Raw genomic sequence first — 20,554 nt, 5'->3', positions numbered from 1 at the left:
AAGGGTTATACATACACAATGGTCAGAGTTGCAGACACAATAGTAGGGGTACAAAAGATATAAAGCAGTTATTGAGAGTCAGTTACCGGTCAGATGAACTTTCGGGGGAAGGGCTGCTTGTGGGCCCTCTCTTGGTTGACGGACTCCTTCCACACGACGTCACGTCACGGCCTCCCCAGGAAAAAAGACACTGGGCTCTAGCTGCAGGGACCTTTAAACTCTCTGGGTCACTCCCACTACTGGCCCCTGGTTGAGTTCAAGTCTCCACCCCTGGTCTAAACTCCTGAAAACTACAATGGGCTATACTTCCTTAATGGACAGCCCTAGAGGGCTGGTTCTGGTGTCATCGGTCCCAGCCGGGCCCCTGCTACGTGTGGATACCAAGCATCGGGGCCCTAGGGAGTGCCGGGTATCTCCCTATCCCTACGCGCTGGACTATGCTGAAAGCTAGGGTGACATTCCCCGTTCTTTTGGGTTTCCCATCACTGGGATGTATCGTATACCCATAACTTGGTGTTGAATTATAGTATCTTACACAAAAGACCGCATGGCCTGGGGAGGGGTCGTCCTGTGTCACTCACAGCTGGTATGTCACTCCCTGCCTCTCAGCCCCCTCCCTTGCAAGCTGAAGTGTTGAATTACACTGTACATTGGAGTTCTATATAATCACCACCAAACAGTGCACAGTGATAGACATCTTGAATATTCTTCACAATCAAAAAGTTAATTTATTTCAGTTCTTCAATGCAAAAAGTGAAACTCATATATTATATAGAGTCATTACACACAGAGTGATCTATTTCAAGTGTTTATTTCTGTTAATGTTGATGATTATGGCTTACAGCCAATGAAAACACAAAAGTCATTATCTCATTAAATTAGAATACTTTATAACAACAGCTTGAAAAATGATTTTAAAATCCGAAATGTTGTCCTACTGAAATGTATGTTCAGTGAATGCACTCAATACTTGCACTCAATTACTGCATCAATGCGGCAATGTGGCATGGAGGTGATCAGCCTGTGGCACTGCTGAGGGGTTATGGAAGCCCAGGTGGCTTTGATAGCAGCCTTCAGCTCGTCTGCATTGTTGGGTCTGGGGTCTCTCATCTTCCTCTTGACAATACCCCATAGATTCTCTATAATAGATTCTTTATGGGGTTAAGGTCAGGCGAGTTTGCTGCCAATCAAGCACAGTGATACTGTTGTGTAAACCAGGTATTGGTACTTTTGGCAGTGTGGACAGGTGCCAAGTCCTGCTGGAGAATGACATCTCCATCTCCAAAAAGCTTGTTGGCAGAGGGAAGCATGAAGTGCTGTAAAATGTCCTGGTAGACGGCTGCGCTGACTTTGGTCTTGATAAAACACAGTGGACCTACACCAGCAGATGACATGGCTCCCCAAACCATCACTGATTGTGGAGACTTCAAACGAGACCTCCAGCAGCTTGGATTGTGGCTTCTCCCCTCTTCCTCCAGACTCTGAGCCCTTGATTTCCAAATGAAATGTTACATTTACTTTCATCTGAAAACAACACCTTGGACCACTGAGCAACAGTCCAGGTCTTTTTCTCCTTGGTCCAGGTAAGACGCTTCTGGCGATGTCTATTGGTCACGAGTGGCTTGACACAAGGAATGTGACACTTGTAGCCCATGTCCTGGATACGTCTGTGGGTGGTGGCTCTTGAAGCAATTACTCCAGCAGCAGTCCACTCCTTGTGAATCTCTCCAAAATTTTTGGATGGCCTTTTCTAAACAATCTTTTCAAGGCTGCGGTTATCCCGGTTGCTTGTGCACCTTTTTCTACCACACATTTTCCTTCCACTCAACTTTCCATTAATATGCTTGGATACAGCACTCTCTGAACAGCCAGCTTTTTTAGCAATGTCCTTTTGTGGCTTACCCTCCTTATGGAGTGTGTCAATGACTGCCTTCTGGACATCTGTCAAGTCAGCAGTCTTCCCCATGATTGTGGAGCCTACTGAAACAGACTAAGGGACTTTTTAAATGCATCGGAAGCCTTTGCTGGTGGTTTTTGTTAATTATTCTAATTTACTGAGATAATGATGTTTGTGTTTTCATTGGCTGAAAGCCATAATCATCGACATTAACAGAAATAAACATGTGAAATAGATCACTCTGTGTGTAATGACTCTATATAATAGACGAGTTTCACTTTTTGTATTGAAGAACTGAAATAAATTAACTTTTTGATGATATTCTAATTTTGTGAAAAGCACCTGTATGTGTGATCTGTGTACAGGCTCCATCCCTGTGCTATATACTTATCATGTACACAGTTCCTGTGTATCCAGGTTATTCTCCTCACTATATACAGTATGTGTGATCTGTGTACAGGCTCCATCTGTGTCCTATATACTGATCATGTATACAGATCCTGTGTATCCAGGTTATTCTCTCTAGTATATATGTGTGATCTGTGTACAGGCTCCATCCCTGTGCTATATACTGATTATGTATACAGATCCTGTGTATCCAGGTTATTCTCTCCAGTATATATGTGTGATCTGTGTACAGGCGCCATCCCTCTGCTATATACTGATCATGTATATAGATCCTGTGTATCCAGGTTATTCTCTCCAGTATATATGTGTGATCTGTGTACAGGCTCCATCCCTCTGCTATATACTGATCCCCGTCCATACACCTATATATAAATAATTGTGTTTTGTACTTGTATATATATACTGACTGTATCCCCATATTTAGAATGACGCCCATGTTGGCCGGAGCCGTGCAGTGTACATCTTGCGCAATGTATGCATTCCGTGAGCAACCGCTCGAGGATCCATACTGCTGCGGGAGATGTGAGCATATCGTGCACTTGGAAGCCCAAATTCTGGATCTAAGTGCTCAGATAGCGGTACTGAGGAGCATCGACAACATGGAACGGAGTTTGCTGCTCACCGAGCAGACACTCAATGGGTCAATACTGGGGGTGGAGCATAGAGGGGAAGTGCAGGCTGAACAGGCAGGGAGCTGGATAACAGTTAGGAGGGATAGAGGGAAGAAGTATAGGAAGGCTGGTTCAGAACCGACATTATTGGAGCACGACAGATCCTCTGACCGCCGGGGGAGTGTATGCTCCAGTAATGAGGGGGAGGGGGGAAGTGTAGGGCAGGCAAGACAGGTTCTGGTAGTGGGTGACTCTATTATTAGGGGGACAGACAGGGCAATCTGTCACAAAGACCGGGATCGCCGAACGGTCCTTAAAAATGATTTCAGGGACCTAGGTAGGAAGCTTAGGGCAAGGACCTCCAAGGTAGTTTTCTCAGAAATACTACCAATCCCGCGAGCCACACAGGAGCGCCAACGGGAAGTTAGGGAGGTGAATAAGTGGCTAAAGAGTTGGTGCAAGGCAGAAGGGTTTGGGTTCATGGAGAACTGGGCCGACTTCGCGGTCGGCTACAGGCTCTACCGTAGGGACGGGCTGCACCTCAATGGGGAGGGTGCAGCGGTGCTGGGGAAGAAGATGGCTAATAGGTTGGAGGAGTTTTTAAACTAGAGACGGGGGGGGGGGAAACCAAGGAAATAGGTGGGATGTGAGGCAAGCAAGGGGGAAGGGGAGAAGTGAATATAATGAGGGTGGAGAGGGGGGTGGGGATAGTACAGTTAGATCGTTAGAGAAGAATAGGATGCTAAATAACCCCAAAGTTTTATCTTGCATGCTGACCAACGCAAGAAGCCTGACCAATAAGGCGGATGAGCTGCAGGTGCTTATATCGGAGGAGAGGTATGACATCGTAGGTATAACAGAGACTTGGCTAGACGATAGCTACGACTGGGCGGTAAATTTATTAGATTATAGTTTATTTAGAAGGGACCGGAAACAGGGGAAAGGCGGAGGAGTCTGCTTATATGTAAAGTCATGTCTAAAACCCAGACTAAGGGAAGATATAGGAGAGGGAGAAGAGGGGGTCGAGTCCATGTGGGTAGAGATAGAGGGAACTAAAAATAATAATAAAATATTACTGGGGGTCTGCTATAAGCCACCAAATATAACAGAGGAGAATGAGAATCTGCTATTAGGACAAATAGACAAAGTAGCAAAACATAATGAAGTGATTGTAATGGGGGATTTCAACTACCCGGATATTGACTGGGAAACAGAAACCTGTAGATCTCAGAAAGGAAAAAGGTTCTTGACAAATATTAAGGATAATTATCTCTCCCAACTAGTGCAGGAACCAACGAGAGGGAAGGCCGTGTTGGACTTAATATTGACTAATAGGCCTGATAGAATAACTGAGGTACAGATAGGGGGGCACCTAGGTAATAGCGACCATAATATTATCGACTTCAAAATGCCCTTCAGTAGGGTTATCAATAAGGGAACAACAAAAACATTAAACTTTAGGAGGGCGAAGTTTGATCAGCTGAAAGAAAGCCTTCAACTTATTGACTGGGACAAAGTTCTTAATCAAAGGAATACGAATAGTAAATGGGAAACCTTCAAAAGAATTCTGAATACTCAGTGCGAGAGATATATACCGTATGGGAATAAAAGGGCCAGAAATAAGAGGAAACCAATATGGTTGAACAAGAACGTAAAAGGGGCGTTAAATAGCAAAAAAGAGGCATTCAAGAGATTAAAACAGGAAAACAGTAAGGAAGCACTAATGTGTTACAAGGAAAAAACGAGAACCTGCAAAAAACAAATAAAAATAGCGAAGGAGGAAACAGAGAGACGTATTGCTAGGGAAAGTAGATCAAATCCCAAACTGTTCTTTACGTATATAAATAGTAAAAGGATTAAATCGGATAATATTGGACCGATAAAAAGTGAGGAAGGCAAAATCATAGAGAAAGATGAGGATAAAGCTAATCTATTAAATAATTTTTTTTCAACAACTTTCACAAAGGAAATAGAACTAACAGGAGAAATGAGAAGTGACAAGCTTAATCCTCCACTAAGTATGACAAATCTAACCCAAGCTGGGGTACAGAAACGCCTCAGTAACATTAAAATAAACAAATCACCAGGACCTGATGGCATACACCCACGGGTACTAAGGGAACTAAGTAATGTGATAGACAGACCCTTATATCTTATATTTAAGGACTCTGTTGAGACTGGGTCTGTGCCACTTGATTGGCGACAGGCGAATGTAGTGCCAATATTCAAAAAGGGAGCGAAAAGTGACGCCGGAAACTATCGGCCGGTGAGTCTGACATCCGTTGTGGGCAAAATTTTTGAAAGCTTCATTAAAGAGGCAATTACGGAGCATCTTGATGCTAATAATCTTTTAATCCCGAACCAACATGGATTCATGAGGAATCGCTCCTGCCAAACAAACCTGATTGACTTCTACGAGGAGGTTAGCTCTCGAGTAGATCAGGGGGAACCAGTGGATGTCGTGTATCTCGACTTCTCAAAAGCGTTCGATAGCGTGCCGCATAATAGGTTGGTATACAAAATGAGAATGATGGGGCTGGGCGAAAATGTCTGCAAGTGGGTAGCTAACTGGCTAAAGGAGAGAAGGCAGAGGGTGGTTATAAATGGAATATACTCAGATTGGGTAAGCGTCACTAGTGGGGTACCACAGGGGTCTGTACTAGACCCAATGTTATTTAATATCTTTATTAATGACATAGTCAACGGGATAAATAGTAAAATATCAATATTTGCAGATGACACAAAGTTATGTAAAACAATTAATACAAAAGAGGACAGTGCAGACCTACAGAGGGATTTGGATAAGCTGGGTAGGTGGAGCATTAAATGGCAAATGAGGTTTAACGAGGAGAAATGTAAGGTCATACATATGGGAAGGAAAAATGGAAGTCACCAGTACTCACTGAATGGGAAATCATTGGGGAATTCAGAGATGGAGAAGGACTTGGGCATCTTGATTGATAGCAAACTAAATTGGAGTGCCGAAAGTCAGGCCGCTGCTGTAAGGGCAAACAGGGTAATGGGATGTATCAGAAGAGGTATAGCTGCAAAGGAGGAGAACATTGTTCTTCCACTGTACAAAGCACTGGTCAGACCACACTTGGAATACTGTGCTCAGTTATGGGCCCCAATATATAGAAAGGATATAAATGAGCTTGAAAAGGTACAAAGGAGGGCAACAAAATTAATAAAGGGAATGGAGGGACTGCAATACCCAGAGAGGTTGGCAAAACTAGGACTATTCAGCCTGGAAAAGAAAAGGTTGAGGGGGGACATAATAAATGTGTACAAATATGTTAGGGGACAGTATAGAGATCTTGCCCGGGATTTGTTCAAAAGGAGGGATATTACGGTAACAAGAGGGCACTCACTAAGACTGGAAGAGAAAAGGTTTCAGCACCAGCATAGGAAGGGGTTCTTTACGGTAAGAGCAGTGAGAATATGGAATTCACTGAGTGAGGAGACGGTAATGTCGGATTCACTACACCAGTTCAAGCGGGGACTGGATGCATTTCTAGATACCAGGCAGATTTCAGCATATACTTAAAAATAAAATAAAATAGTAAGTTGATACAGGGATTTATTCTGACTGCTGGTTTCAGAGTCGGGAGGGAATTTTTCCTCAGGTGAAGATTGGCTAAATCATTTGGGGTTTTTGCCCTCCTCTGGATCAACTTTAGCAATTACAGAACTAACAGGTCGAACTTGATGGACGCAAGTCTTTATTCGGCTTTACAAACTATGTTACTATGTTACTATGTATATAGATCCTGTGTATCCAGGTTATTCTCACTATATGTGTGATCTGTGTACAGGCTCCATCCCTCTGCTATATACTGATCATGTACATAGATCCTGTGTATCCAGGTTCTGTATGTACACCAATCTGAACCCACTCTAAGGCATATTCCATAGGAAGCTACTTAACCTTCAGGTTTATTTTTATAGTATGAGGTGAAAAAAGCATAAAATGGGAGAATACACTGTACATATCATAGGTAGAAATGTCATGACTTACAACAAATTATTTTGTACATTTCTTTATTTGCACTTTTCTGAGGCTTTTTAGATGCCAATTAATATTGGAAGCTGCTTTTCTCACCCTATAGGAAGGTTCAGGTTGTTTTTATGCTATTATCTAACCCAAGAGAATCCTTCACAAGCCATAATGTAATGTGGTCAGGATCTCTATACTCACCTGTGATCTCTCTCTTTGCCAAGTCACGAGCATATAAAAAATCATCCGGAAAAAAAATGTATGATTTTTCATCTGTATTGTCATCCAAATGCCTGTTTTGTTTTGTTTTACATCCGTATTGCCCCCGTTTTTATATGTCAGCAGTTAATAATATTAACAAAACCAAATAAAGTTTCCTATGTTAACACATTAAGGAATAGGAATTTTTTTTTTTTTAACTTTAATTTTTTCTTTCCCTTCTTTCAGGAGCCATAACTTTTTTATTCTTCTGTTGAAACATCTGCATGAGGACTTGTTTTTTGCAAGACGAGTTATGTTTTTTAATGGCACCTTTCTTTTAACCATATAAAGTACTGAAAAATGACAAAAACTCCAAGGAACATAGTAACGTAGGTTGAATAAAGACCTCGGTCCATCAAGTTCAACCTTTCTCCCCCAATTATACATTTTGTCTAATTTAACTGTAACTCACAATGTTATGTGTATTGAAGAAATCATCCAGCCCTTGTATAAAGCTGTTATAGTGTCGGCCATTACTACCTTTTGTGGTCGGCATTCCACAGTCTGACTGCTCTGACTGTAAAGAACCCTTTCCTGTTTAGCTACCGCCTTTCTTCCACCCCTGGCCCTTATTATGGTCTTTGGAAGGAATAAGTCATGTGCTAGTCCTTTGTACTGACCACACATATATTTATACATGCAAATGAGATCCCCTCTAAGGCGTCGTTTTTCTAAGCTAAACTTTTCCAACCTCTCATCATATGCAAGGCCTTCCATCCCTTGTAATAATCTGGTTGCCGCCTTTGAAATGACTAACTTCAGTTTAAATAGTTTGAAATAGTTTCAAAAACGCAATTCCGCCATTTTGGGGGGATTTATATGGCGTGCCTTGTGTGTAAAAAAATGACCTGGAAACAGGATCATCCATATATGTCTGATTATGGTGAAACCAAATATGTTTTGAATTTATTTCTCTATTTAAGTGATCAAAAAAAATTCAGATTATAAAAAAAAAGTTTTTGCTTTGTGCTGCTATTTTCTGTAACTTTTTTTTTTTTTGTTAGTGGGGCTAAATGAGGGCGAGCTGACCTTTTTGTTGATACCAATTTTCTATGTATGTACAATGCTTTCATTGCTTATTATTAGGGTGTAATCAGAAGGAGGTATAACTTGGATGAGGATCGCATTGCAATACACGGACTGGCCGTTGGCTCTCCCGACCCGAGCGCGAAAGCACTTATTTCTATGCGTGGCACCCCAGGAGTCCAGTTGCCACAGTGGCATTGCCTCCCTCACAAGGGGTGATGCCATGCCTCGAAGCAAGGAGAGGTCCCCTAATCAGGTATACTAGCATACAACACTTTCCGGGCTCCAGACCAGCAAGAGGAGCTCCTCCCCTTGACACTGGAACCTGGAGGCGGGGTTAGTAACAGTCAGTTGAGAGGAGTTGAAGACAGGACAGCGACGAGGAAGGACCTGGGGAATGGAGCTGTGAGTCAGCTCACCACAGAGGGAAGCGCAGAAGAACCGGACACCGGAGTCCGAGGTTGTGGGGGCCCTGAAGGCCCAGCAGCCGAAACCGGAGGGCAGGAGACTGCAGGTCTCGTGGCCCCATCAGACGCCCAGAGGCTCAGCAGCACCATAGGGCCCAGCACTGCCACGTGGGAGCGACACTCCAAGAAGGCCCGAGCAGCCTGCCCTAAGGAGTGAGGAACAGACATTTTACTCAGGGACGAGGGCCACAGAATAGCTACAAGCAGCAGAGCCAAAGAGATTAGTGCAGAGGGAAGGCCTACAACTCCACCTGGCGAGGTGGATCCCCAACTTGCTTCCAGGTCACCCTGACCTCTACTACCAGCTAGTACCCGTGCCCCGGTCTGCCTAACCACCGCAAGTAAAGATAAGAGGAAACCGCCATTAAGTTGTGGACTGGTCATTATCTGTGCCATCACCTGCATTACACCGCACCAACCACATCTACCCTATAGTATCACTACATCCTGCCCTGGAGCTGAGCTCTGCCTGTGGAGAGCTGAACCAACTCTGCTGCGTCACCATCAGCTCCAGTGGATCAGCACTGCAGCGGCGGCCCCCATATAGCCGCATACCACAGGTGGCGTCACGAACATTATATATAAAAACTTTATTCCCCTTCTACCTTTCCCTTTAATTGACCGCCCTGGGTCACGTGACACCCCCCGCATCGACCGGCCCGGCTACCCCACGGCCCAGGGGGGCGCGTCATATGCAGATGTCACGCTCAGGTCGGGAGAACCGACTGCCAGTCCGAGCATTGCGTTTCTCTTTCCACAGTTTCCACATGTACCGGAGACAGACACACGCAGACCCATTCAAATCTATGAGTCTGCGCACATGTCAGTGTGTTTCCACGGACCGTGTGTCTGTGTGCTCCACACGCTGAAATGTCTGTTTTTTTCCAGATGCACGGTCTGCAAAATGTCTCATGCTGAACACACACGGATGTCATCCGTGTGACACATACCGGCACCTGGGAATCAGCGCTACAGTTAGTGATGTTCCCAAGTGCCCTCATCACTGTCCCTCGCTCGCGCTCTGATCAGCACGAGCAAGAGACAATGTTGGGAGTAGTAGTGTCTGCTCCCGCAGTGTCCCTGTGTAAAAATAAGAATAAAATCCTTATACTCACCTGTCCAGAGATTCTTCCCGGCTCCTCGGCGTCAACGGTCAGAGGATTACAGCGGGGGACATCTCTGGACAGGTGAGTATAAGCATTTTATTATTTTATTCTTATTTTTACACAGGGACACTGCGGGAGCAGACAATACTACTCCCAACATTGTCTGTTGCTTGTGCTGATCACAGTGCGAGCAAGGAACAATGATGGGGGCAGCGTTCAGCACCCGGCGATTGGGAACAGCGCTAACTGTAGAGCTGATTCCCAGGTGCCGGTCCGTGTGATCCTGATGCGGCACACGGTTCCCACACATGTGACACACACGGACACGGATATCTCCGGTACTGTTTTTTCCGGTACCGTAAATATACGGACGTGTGAAACCGCTCTTATACTGACTTCCCTAACAGTTTGGTGACCAAAAAAACGCAATCCTGCCATTCTGATTTTTTTTTCTCTTTATGGCGTTACCAACTGGGTTAATTAATTTTATATTTTAATAGATTAGACTTTTACGAACACAGCAATACCAAATATATGTATTCTTTTTTTATAATTAATGGGAGAAAAGTGTGATGATTTGAATTTTTTTTTATTTTTAAAAACTTTTTTTTCTTTATTTCTTTACATTATTTGTTAGTCCCCTTAGGGGACTTGAACTGATCGCTTGTACAATATACTGCAATACCACAGCATAAGTCCGCAATACCATAAATCTGCAATCTCGGTCTCCTATGCCTAGAGCTGAGCTTCACAGGAGAACCAAGATGACAGCAATGGGGGTCTTCTTCAGCAGATCTGTGGCTGTCATAGTAAGCCATCGGTTCCCCACGATCACCTTCCATTCAGCGACGCGTTCCATTTAAATGACACTGAAAGAGATTGCCAGCAGTATATTTAAATGGTTAATAGCCGCGACCGAAACTTGGCGCCGGCCATGTCTGATAGAGACCGATGCCGGCTATTTAATATAGCCAATATATGCCGTGTGTGGAGGGGGCTCAGCTCCTGATGTGAGGACCCCTTCCCAGGACATGAATAACATGTCCATTCGCAGGATGGCGTTAATAATGGCAATGGACCCACAAAAATCGGATGCTATATTGATGATTCCATTTTTTTTGTGCTACCATAGACTTGAATGGGTGAGTCTTATCTGAGATACGGAAGAGAATAGCACATGCTGGAATTTTTTTTTCCACACAGACCCTTAGATCGAGTGGAAAAACTCATCTGAAGGGTCCAAATGAATACCATTGGTACGAGCATCGTCCATGTGAGGTCATTTTTTTTCATGCACAACACTCAGACCGAAAATATGGGTAATGGTCTACCAAGGGTCCACCGGATACAAGACCTGAAGGACCAGTAACAGACACTAATGGAACATGAATGAATTGGGAAATAAGGACAGAGCCATAGGTGGAGGGTAGTGTGATGAAAGCTTTGTATTAGTATTCGGAGTCACAACAGCGCTGGGTAAAAATGTATACTGTATTTATCACTAAAGTATTTTCTGTCCTAGAAGAATTTTCTTTGCAGGGCAAAAATAGTGATGCTGAATAAGAGTGGATTTATGCATGAATTTATTCCCACAGTAGGAGCATGAAACCGTTTTTTCACCGGTATGAATTTTTTGATGTTCAATAACATAATCTTTCTTCGTGAAACTAGCACCACAATCTGAACACGAGTAAGGCTTCTCTCCGGTGTGAGACCTATGGTGGCAAATGAGAGCAGTTCTCGTGGCAAAATGCCTCCCGCAATCCGAACAACCGTACGGTTTCTCCCCCGTGTGGATTCTCTGGTGGCTTCGAAGACCGACTTTATGCCTGAAGCATTTTCCACACTCAGTACAAGGAAATGGTTTCTCACCGGTGTGAATCCTTTGATGATCGAGGAGGCTCCGCTTATGGATGAAGCTTTTCCCGCACTCGGAGCACGCCAGCGGTCTCTCCCCTGTGTGGGTTTTCATATGAGTGGCAAGGCTTTTCTTCAGTTTAAAGCTTTTATCACACTGAAGACATGGAAAAGTCTTAACAGCATAAACTGTGTTCTCAGAATTAAAATTGGGATTTTGGACAACACGTTCATCGGATTTAGGATACAGTTTAGTATTTCCAACAATACCCGGTAGAGATCTCCAGTGTGGAGTTGAATCTGAAGTTGCGGGATAGAATGATGGGATATTGGGGATTTGTCCTTCAAATTCTGGCGTGATTAATATATTTTCGTTTAAAGGGTCAGTAGAGACATTTTCATGATTCTCCACAGATTTCTCAGGTTGCACTAATGAAATAAAAAAAAAAAATTATAATGAGCTTCATTTTAATATTACCCATGAAGATCTGGTTCTTAAAGGGGATTAGAAATTATGGTTACTTTCTTATTTTAATGCTAAACAACCACAGTACAAAACTGAAAAAAAAGCAAAAAACAAAACAATATAGAACTGTTCATTCGAAAGTTTATTGTTAAACTTTTTTGTAAGCTTACTACATTGTCTTAAAAGGAGGCTGGCTTTAAAGAGATCTTCCGGCCTTAGGCTACAAGTTACTATGTGACTACAGACTTGTGGATACTTACATCGCTGTGAGGATTTTCCGGTGATGGCGCAGAGAGCGGGTGGTCATGTGATCACATAATTCCGTTCACATTCCGACTAGACTTGTCCGGCTGTGCTCAATACACTTGCATTAAGCGAGGCAGCACACGTCTAGTCGGCATGTACGCAATATGATTTTAACTAATATGGAATAAAAATATTTTTTTTTTTATCAAGAACCTGCTGCCTTGGTGCCTTGGCTCCTTTGAATTTCCACATGCAAGCAAATCACATACATGCGGTCACGCGCCCACCACTCCCGGCATCGGAGAATCCTGACAGCCCACACTGTGAGGATTCACAAATCTGCAGTCACACAGAGTGACTGCAGACTTGTACCCTAACCGCAGACAACTCCTTTAAACTATCTGTAAAGTAACTGTCTGGCAAACATGGGAGTTCTCAGAATTGTTGGTAATATTAAGACAGTTTGGTGACTTCAATGTTTCCCTAAGGCCAAGTTCATACATGCATATGAAAAATCATTTGTCTTTCATACAGAAAAAAATCAACTATATTTTATCCATATGTTGCTCCGTTTGTCTGTTTCTCACGTCCATTTATCACCTTTTTTTTTACATCAATTATTACAAAAAAAATAATAAATGCCGTTTCCTAAGTAATGAATGGAATGGATGTGTTAAAAATGGATTCTATGCGGATGTTGTCAGTAAGGCATCCATTTTTTTTTTATTTTACACAACTATTGAGTTTAATGGGCTAGTCTGACCCAAAAAATATTAGTCTAGCGCACGCTGCATTTTTTTTTATGTGAACTAGCTCATTGGCTAAATAAAGTCGCAATGGACCGATCAACTTAAAAAAAATCTCCAAAAATAATAAATTGAAGCTTTAGTTGCCTTTAAGGAAGCATTGAAGCCACTAGTGTCTTATGACAAATAAAGTGTAGTGTTAGGAAAGGTTTTCTCTGGTCATCAAGGCCCAAAATCCTCAATTCATGAATGAGTTCAAGTATTTCTATCTCTGACACTTATAGCACATCCCACCCCTGTATCTGTGTTGAAAACATGATTCCCAGGTCCTCAATCTCATCAGATGAGACAGCCAGAATTAATGGACTTATGAAAATAGTTGATCATGCTCCTAATATATATATATATTTTAACTTACTGGTGTAATTCTGTGCTGGGCAGACACACTCATGCTGAATAAGAGTGGATTTATGGGTGAAACTCTTCTCACAGTAAGAACATGAAAATGGTTTTTCGCCAGTGTGGATTTTCTGATGTTCAGTGAGATATTCCTTTCGTGTAAAATTTGCATCACAGTCGGAACATGAAAATGGCTTCTCTCCAGTATGCGCTCGTCGGTGACGTTTCAGAGCTGTTTTCCCCGCAAAGAATTTCCCACATTCTGAACAACCATACGGCTTCTCCCCCGTGTGGGTTCTCTGGTGGCTGAGAAGACCCACTTTGTGTCTGAAACATTTTCCACACTCAGGACAAGGGAACGGCTTCTCTCCGGTGTGAATTCTTTTGTGGTCAAGAAGACTCCGCATGTGGATAAAGCTTTTCCCGCATTCAGAACACGATAACGAACGCTCCCCCGTGTGAGTTTTAATATGTATTGAAAGACTATTTTTGTGCTTAAAAGATTTCCCACATTCGGGGCATGGAAATGTCTTATTCAATGTGAAAATTGTTTTCTGCGGTACAAATGTTGGGTTCTGAGTGTGATATTCATTGGACTCGCAATGTGTAAGTGTGTAATTGTTGGAGGTATCAAGTGATGGTTCCAAGTGTTCAGGAGAATCCAAGGACAAATCTGTACCAAAAATAGAAGGAAGTGGGATATTGAGGTTGTCTCCCGGAAATTCTTGAAGCATTTCTTCTTCTTCCAATTTATAATCAGGAGACACAATCAAATGTTCTTCCATGTTTTTCCTGCTGCAGTGTTGACCTGGAAAAAAGAAGTAGATTGTGTTTTTACGTAAAACTCTCTTTTTTAGAGAACTCGAATATGGACGAATCTGAAGCATCTTCAACCATTGGAGGAATTGATGACATAATTCTAAGGCCTGAGCAAGCAATGGAGTTAAGAAATTCTTTTTCTATTAATTAAAAGCTGCACAACATGAGGAGACTTTATACAACACCAACCTAAAAACTGTAGAGTTCACATCTGTAGATTGTGAACGGACCACTTTAATGCATCTCCAAGCATGGGAGAAATTAATGGAAGATTCCAAAACCTTAGCGAAAAATATGGAGAACAGGTTTAAAAATCTGTATTTGTAAGAAGTTTGGACAGAAGCTGGCATCCAACATTACCCAAAGTGGAGAGTTGGTCATCGTCCATCACTATGTCCTTGTACAGACTCTTGTGTCCTTCTACATAGTCCCACTCCTCCATGGAGAAATAAATCGTTATATCGTCACATCGTAGAGGAACCTGCAGTAATAAAATGATAAAATAATAAATCGGTAAAATAAAAGTAAGGTGGAAAAGTCTTGGAGATAATAGGCGAATTTCTTCCAGCCTTTCGAAATGGTGAAAATACTCTTTTCACCTCTCCAGAAATGAGCTGACTGATCCGGTTGGTGACTTGTAGAATCTTTTTATCGTAATTTTCCCCTTGCATCACGGAGGCCGGCTGAGGAGTCGTGACGGGTTCTTCTGATGATTTCTTTACAACGATACAGTCCTGTATATTGTGTATTAAAAGAAGTACAAGTTGTAAAATACTGACGTAGGAGACAGTAGTGGCTTCATTGTCACATTCTCCGAATCCCTCACCTCTCCAGTCAACAGATAGATGATCTCCAGGGTTAGTTTTAGGATCTCCTGAGACAGGTGACCGATGTCATTGTCCATCCTGAATATTTTGGTAAATGAACGGTGGTCTTCGAGGGTTGAATTCTGTGGATAGAAATTGTTTATCTGTGATGATAACTGTAAATTCTCCTATAAATTAAAGTATTTCCACTTTTAAAGGGTTTCTTTGTTAAAGATTTGAAAATCAGGTGCAAAGGTTTGTAGTAGAGGGGCATATGGACAGTTGTAAATAGAGGCAATGTCTGGTGTCAGAGGAATCATGGAAAAAGTATAATATACAGAAGAGGAATGGGGTGAACTCAACGTTGGTGCCCTTTACAACTGGGTAAGAGATGACACCTCGTTTATATAGTCATCAGACAAGGCTCTTCCCCTTGGCCGGACCATCATGGAATATATACCATAGGTCTATGTGCAGACCAGATTTCCTGTTTTTTTGCAAATCTGGAGGGGGCTGCATAAGATCAATACATACAATATAAATTGTTAACAGACCCCAGATCAGTTCTCAAACTAAACTTTTACCAACTTGAACTCACTCCAGAAGATGCTCAAAAGTCACCTCTTCAATTTCGAGCTTCCCACAGGTGCCCGATGCCATTGCATCAAGGGTCCTGTGTTGCTCAGTGACTGCGGCATTGCCCAGAAGAGGAAGGAAACGCAAGAATGCGAGGCGACCAAGAGATCTGAAATCTTTTTTGGGGGCTGTCTCCTGTTTCAAGGAGCCTACCATGATTTGGGATTATTGTCAAATACATGATATGTATATGAATATGAAAGAGAAAGATATATTTGGGGAGGGGCTGCAGTCGCGTTTGGGTCTTGGAGATTAAAAGAGCACGAAAAGGTCGCTTTGACCCATATGTGAAGGCAAATTCTATTATAAACCTGTCATAGTTGGGGGTCCTATTTTAAATTTTGCATTGGAGCCCACGAGCTGCAAGTTAGGCCACTGGATAGGAAATGGATAGAGCATGTGTGATATAAAGGTGGTGGTGGTAAGAATGCATAATGGTAAGGTGTCCACATTAACAACATGGATTATACAGGCAAAAAGGAGGGAAAGTCAGAGTAGCTTGTGACACATACTCATATTAAGGTAGATTCTTATCTGTGGAAGAGACATAGGTAACACCCAATGGAACAATGGGGTGATGAACTCACAGCCTTGCAACCTGCTTCCCTGACATTCACCTTACTTCATACCACACTCAGCTATTCAGCTCTTCCCATTCCTGAGCTTCCAACCACTTCAGGCCAAAATCGCTCAGTGTTAGGATTTTTAGCTCCGGTGATGCAGCAGAGAAAGAGCAGGAATTGGGAGAGACAAGTATGTGAGGTGCCCGAGTGAAGTGCCGGCATCCCTGCATGCATCCTCCCTCTCCCAGCAGGGACGCCGACTCACTCACCACTGCGGCCCCCGCCCCGCACTTCCTCCTCCTGCTGCTGCAGCCAGGGGTCTGTGCATGGCTGGCAGATTTCCGAGCACTGTGCTCAGGGCGCGTGCTCCCACCCTCTTAAAAGGACAGTGCACGCCGCCCTAAAGTGTCCCCAACCAATAGCTGTTAGACACTTATTATTTAAGGCACCTTCACATGTTGGGAGGTGCCTGAGCAATGTGTAATCTCTGCTAGTTGCATGCTTGCTAGTTCTTAGGTTCCTGTTCTAGTTTGTCTTCCAGTACATACCTGTACCTGCCTGTATACCAGCTGTACTTGCCATACCTGCATGCACTTACTGTGCCCTCCTGTATACCAGCCGTGCCAGCCTGCACCTGCTGTGCCCACCTGTATACCAGCCGTACTTGATGTACCTGCCTTCACTTGCTGTGCCCGCCTGTATACCTGCCATGCCAGTCTGCATCTGCCATGCTCAGTTGTATACCAGACGTACCAGTCTACAACAGTGCTGACCATCTGTATGTGGCACCTCTGCGGGTCCAGTTGCCACAGAGGTACTGCATCTCACCCAGAGGTGTGGTACCCCACTCTAAGGTAAGGAGGGAGGACTACCCGGGACCCACACACCTACATCCAACACTACACCACTCCAGACAAGCAGACGGGGCAAGATGCACTTGGTCACCGCTGAGCCCTGTCCCTGGCTGGAAGGGGGGGAACCAAAAGAGAGGGAACCATGTAGTGGGTGTGGGTGGAGGAAGTAGCTCAGTGGAGCACAGAGAGGGTAGGAGTATAAAAAGGAGGGTAGAAAGTTCTAGAGGGAGTTGGGAGTTCTGAGTTCAGAGTGGAGTCTCGGAGGAGTTGGAGCTGGGAGCTCTGCTCAGGAGAGCAAGGACGGAGTGGAGAGAGGAGTCGGGCCCTGTCAGGGAGGCCCAGAAGGAAAGTGAGGAGAGAAGACAGCAGGAGTGAGAAAGGCTCCGGAGAGACAGAGGGGATCCCAGGGACACGGCGAGTGTGGATACCACCCGTGCGCCCGAATTCACGTTGACGTGGAGGGATCAGGCCGCAGTAGGGGACCGGCCCCAGCCTAGTGGAATACTTTAGGTCTCAGCTAGCAAACCGGAGGCTGCAGCATTTCAGGTGCTGTAGCCACACTCCACACTTAATCGACGAAAAAGTGGCCATAGAGGACGTCGCCCGACAAGGCCTGCGGCCACTGTCTTGGGACACTGGGTGTGAAGCGCAGGGCAGGAGGGTGAGAGCCAGCGCAGTGAGACAACCTGGAGAGGTACACAGAAAGGGGTCTCGTCCAAGTGCTGCTGAGATACCTGAGAGTTTGCTGGATCACTTCCCCGGAGAACACAGGGCGACGTGGGCGGTTACACACCGGTAACTGTAACCTGGAGAACTGAACAACTGTGAGTAAAACCTGAAGACTGCACCCCACTGTGTTCTTGAACAATTGCTGCGCCATCACCAGTTCGGCACTACACCACACCAACAACATCTACCTCTACAAATCATCTACACTGCCCTGGAGCTTAGCTCTGCCCGTGGAGAGCTGAACCAATTTTGCTGCGTCAACATCAGCTCCAGTGGATTTCCACATAGCCGCATACCACGGGTGGCATCACGAACATTATCCCAAAATCTTTATTCCCCTTTTTCTTTAATTATTTGACCGCCCGGGGCCACGGACCGTTCACTGCCACCGTGACTACCCCAATACAGGACCGACCCGACTACCGAGTACCCCACAGCCCCAGGGGGCGCATCATGTACACCAGCCGTTACTGTCTGCGCCTGCCAGTACCCGCCTGTACATCAGCCATGGCCGCCAGAACCTGCTGCTCCTGTATTCCAGCCGTGCCTGCCTGTACCAGCCAAGCTTCCCCTTTCTAGGCCATTCCAGCTGTGTGCTCTAGGGGTCAGCAGAAGTACATCCGAGGTCCATCCTGGAGTAGCACCTGGTGTCCTCCTGGAGCCAAGTCTAACCCCACCATCTGGGGCTCTAATGAAGAGTCAGGTGTTCACCTAGTTATGCCCCTCCAGGCTCTCCTCGGACCAAGGCGCAGTGGTTCCACCACACCGGGATCTTTACTTGCTCTTCCAGAAATCCTTGACATCTTGTCCTACTCCAGGAGAGTTGACAAGTATAACCTACACTATATGGACAAAAACTTTAAGATTCACCTTTTCATTATTGAAGTCAGGTTTGGGGAAGACCCTTTCTGTTCCCCATAACTGTGCCTAGTGCACAAGGTCATCACAGACATGGAGTCCAGACCTCAACCTCATCCAACACCTTTGGGATAAACTAGAATGGAGACCTCTCCCCAACATCAATGACTGACCTCATGTAACGGGTCTGGGAGGCGGAACCTCTGGGCTACTATACAAGGGAGCGGTCCTTGTAAGGGAGCGGGTGGCGACCAGGCAGGCAGTCACAGCAGGTGACTGGGACAGTCTCTGGGTGTACGGGCAGGAGGTCACGGCAAGTGATCAGGGCAGTCTCTGGAAGAACGGGCTGGAGGTCACGGCAAGTGACCGGGGCAGTCTCTGGAAGAACGGGCTGGAGGTCACGGCAAGTGACCGGGGCAGTCTCTAGGTAAAGGGTAGGTACGACCTGTGATGGCTGAACCTCCAGGTAGGCTAGCAAGGCAGATGGAGGATGTGTGCTCCCAGGTGAGCAAGCGAGAGTCTCTGGAATAGCAGGTGGTCACAGCACGTGACGGCGGAGCCTCCAGGTAGGCAAGCAGGCAGGTAGCGGAGAAGCGCTCCCAGGTGAGCGGGCAAGAGTCTGGAATAGCTGGTGGTCACAGCACGTGACAGCGGAGCCTCCGGGCAGGCAAGCAGGCAGGTAGCGGAGAAGCGCTCTCAGGTGAGCGGGCAAGAGTCTGGAATAGCTGGTGGTCACAGCACGTGACAGCGGAGCCTCCGGGCAGGCAAGCAGGCAGGTAGCGGAGAAGCGCTCCCAGGTGAGCGGGCAAGCTGGTCCATAGACAGACTGACCGGAGTTGTAAGACAGACCGTCGGACCTCAGGCAGGCAGGCAGGTAGCTGATGTGCGCTCCCAGGTGAGCGGGCAAGTTGGTCCTTAGACAGACTGACCGGAGTTGTAAGGCAGACCGTCGGACCTCAGGCAGGCAGGCAGGTAACAGGAAATCAGGCAGGATTAGGACAGCAAGCTGGCAGGAATCTGGCAGGTAACTGGCAACGGGACCTGAGGGCTGAAGCAGAGTAGAACGGTGCAACAACATTGCTCGGGCACCTCCATTTTGGAGGAGGTGCCTTATATATGGTAAAGTCCTCCGGCCATTGGCCGGGGACTCCTTAGGACGGCGCGCGCGGCCCCTTTAAGAGGGAGGGAGGGCGCGCGCGCGCGCCCTAAGCACAGTGGCCGGGAAGGAGCGCGCGCTGCCAGCAGAGCGGGAGAGGGACGCCGGGCACGGAGCAGAGCGGTGAGGGGAACAGCGTCCCTGCCTAGCAGAGGGCAGGGACGCCGGCACTACAGTACCCCCCCCTTTAGGCCCCCCCTTTTTTAGGCCAGATAGAAATTTAGCTAGGATGAGAGGGGCATGGATGTTCTCCCGGGGCTCCCACGTTCTCTCCTCAGGACCAAACCCCTTCCAATCTACCAGAAAAAAGGTCTTTCCTCTTACCCTTTTGGTGGCAAGAATGTTCTCTACCTCAAACTCGTCCTCAGCAGAAACCGGAGCAGGAGGCGTACCTGTAGACTTGGAAAAAGAGTTAAGCACCACGGGTTTGAGGAGAGATACATGGAAGGAGTTAGGGATCCGTAAGTTGGCCGGGAGTTTCAATTTATAGGCCACCGGGTTGATCTGACTGATGACCTCCAGAGGACCGATGAACCGAGGCCCTAACTTGTAAGAAGGTATCTTGAGTCGAACATATTTAGATGAGAGCCAGACTTTATCTCCTGGACGAAATTGTGGAGGATCCAGGCGTTTTTTGTCAGCGTGT

At 45.4% G+C, this 20,554-nt stretch overlaps 1 pseudogene; it reads right to left on the bottom strand.

Moving 5' to 3' along the window:
• Positions 1-11,171: 11,171 nt before the first annotated feature.
• Positions 11,172-20,554, bottom strand: part of LOC141264613 (uncharacterized) — a 31,944-nt pseudogene continuing 22,561 nt past the window's right edge.

Source organism: Phyllobates terribilis, unplaced genomic scaffold (assembly GCF_046119375.1).
Source record: "Phyllobates terribilis strain yellow unplaced genomic scaffold, ASM4611937v1 Scaffold_4__5_contigs__length_816908805, whole genome shotgun sequence".
NCBI lineage: Eukaryota > Metazoa > Chordata > Amphibia > Anura > Dendrobatidae > Phyllobates > Phyllobates terribilis.
Note: the sequence above shows the minus strand (reverse complement) of the source record. Positions and strands in the feature narration are given on the sequence as shown.